We start from the raw sequence: 2,501 nt of genomic DNA, 5'->3' as shown, positions 1-2,501 counted from the left end.
CACATATATATACAGTATATTAGAGCAAAGTGAAATTCTTTCTCTACATTTAACCCATCTGAAGCAGTGAACATACACACACATGGAGTAGTTGTGGGTTAGGTGTCTTGCTCAAAAATACTTCAGCCATAGAATGATGTAGAGGAAGGAGAAAGTGCTGTTCATTCATACCCTCTACTCACACATTTCATTGCTGGTCCAGGGAATCAAACCAGTCACATTTTCGTCCCAAAGATGCTTCTTTCACCCTAAAATAATCACCGGGAGACTGAAGAACAAAGCCTTGAAACTTAATATTGTCACGCTGCAAGCAGGATTCGAACCTGCGCAGGGAAACCCCATTGGATTTCAAGTTCAACGCCTTAACCTCTCGGCCATTGCAGCTGTAAACATGAAGCTGGGCTTTGCAGTCATGGTATATGACATATATGACATTGCTGAAAAGAAAAAAGGAAGGTAAAACTAACAAGCTGAAACCTGATAATCATCTTTTTGCATCTCCAAGGAAGAATCAAAACATAGCACCAAACAACAAATTAGGATCCAATTCACAAATTGCATCAAAATATATCGTATTATTCTATCCACAATCACTGGATATGAGCAATTGTGTACTCTGATTAGCTACTCTACTACTAGGACATCAGATCATATACCATGAGTAGAGAAAAACAAAATGGCGGCGCATGTTGCTGAACCAACCGAGGTTTTTTTTGTTGTTGTTGAATTTATTTCTAGTCCATTTATTTTGAATGGTGAACCAAATTGTATACACTCAATGGTCATTTTAATCGGAACAGCTGTATGCGCATGTGCAGTGCACTATTGTTACACTCATTCTTACAACACGATGACATAGTGGCTATGGCTTCTATATGAGGCAGTAGCTACAAAAATCAGATTTCAACCAAAATTGAGTTTTTGTTCTATAATATGTATTGGTAAAACATATTATTATACATACAGGACACTTTTTTGCTGGAATAAATATATATTATTTACCAGCTGGGAGGTCCATATCATGAAATACCGCGACCGAGGTCTTAAAAATACTGACTGAGGCCTCTGGGCCGAGGTCAGTATTTTCAAGGCCGAGGTCACGGTATTTCACGATACGGACCGACCTTAAGCTGGTAAATAATATATTAATTTTTTTCTTAACCAAATTCTAACAGAAAATGAGAGCACCCAAAAGGGAACCCATATTTAGAACAAACCTTCTACAAGCTTGTCAAAAACATGTTTGACAAGCTACGTCAGCTCGGAATTTTCTGAAAACAAAAAACTTGATCTAAAAATTGCTACTATGTTTGTTGTTGTTGTGAAAGAGCGAATCGCTAAAGGTCCGTAACCGGGGTCTGGATCGTAGGATTCCGGGCTGTTTGCAAGCCAATCAGAGCGCATGATTTGATGGAAACCAGACCCCGAAAAAAAATTAAAACGTATTCTATTCCCTTCTAGTGGGTTTCATTCATTTGGTTTTATAGCATGCAGGATCGTTAGCATATCACTTATCCTATGCCACTCTACCCAATGGAGAATGAGCATTGAATACGGTTTAGGATATTGCATGCTTCTCAAAACAACATGATGTCGCACTTCAGAGATGTAAAACTTCCGCAATAGCGAGCGACTGTGACAATTTATAAACAAACATGGCTGCCAGGTTTGCTCCAGAAGATTTTGAGAGAATATTGAAAAAGAAAGGAATGTGTATGTATGAATAATAATAATGGGTGGCACGGTGGTGTAGTGGTTAGCACTGTCGCCTCACAGCAAGAAGGTCTGGGTTCGAGCCCCGTGGCCGGCAAGGGCCTTTCTGTGTGGAGTTTGCATGTTCTCCCTGTGCCCATGTGGGTTTCCTCTGGGTGCTCCGGTTTCCCCCACAGTCTAAAGACATGCAGGTTAGGTTAACTGGTGACTCTAAATTGACCGTAGATGTGAATGAGAGTGTGAATGGTTGTCTGTGTCTATGTGTCAGCCCTGTGATGACCTGGTGACTTGTCCAGGGTGTACCCCGCCTTTTGCCCATAGTCAGCTGGGATAGGCTCCAGCTTGCCTGCGACCCTGTAGAACAGGATAAAGCATCTCGAGATAATGAGATGAGATGAGATAATAATGATGGCTGGCTTCTTTTCATGGTATAGTAGATATATTCCATTCAGCTACTCATCTTCGACTTGTTCAGTATCATACTAGCTGAATGGAATATATCTGATATACCATGAAAAAAGTCAGCCAATATTATTTATTTTGTTCGCAGTCCAAATCCTGCGCTCTGACTGGCTGGCGAGCGGGTCCATATCCTATGGTACGGACCCCAGTTACGGACCCCGGTTACAGACCTCTGGCGACTCGCTCATTCACAACAACAACAAACATAGTAGCATTTTTTGTCAACATTTATCCTTTTTTATAAGATTTATTTATAAGATTATCAAAAATCTTATAAATTTTTGCCAGCATTTCTCAGGAGAATAGCATTAATTTTACAGTATGGA

The 2,501-nt window shown here is 40.3% G+C and overlaps 1 non-coding gene across 1 annotated transcript; it reads right to left on the bottom strand.

Annotated features, from left to right (window-relative positions):
- Positions 1–302: 302 nt before the first annotated feature.
- On the bottom strand, positions 303–384 carry trnas-uga (transfer RNA serine (anticodon UGA)). Its single transcript has one exon. It is a non-coding gene; the product is annotated as a tRNA-Ser (tRNA).
- Positions 385–2,501: the final 2,117 nt, after the last annotated feature.

This window comes from Neoarius graeffei, chromosome 5, assembly GCF_027579695.1.
Source record: "Neoarius graeffei isolate fNeoGra1 chromosome 5, fNeoGra1.pri, whole genome shotgun sequence".
In the NCBI taxonomy this organism is placed as follows: domain Eukaryota; kingdom Metazoa; phylum Chordata; class Actinopteri; order Siluriformes; family Ariidae; genus Neoarius; species Neoarius graeffei.
Note: the sequence above shows the minus strand (reverse complement) of the source record. Positions and strands in the feature narration are given on the sequence as shown.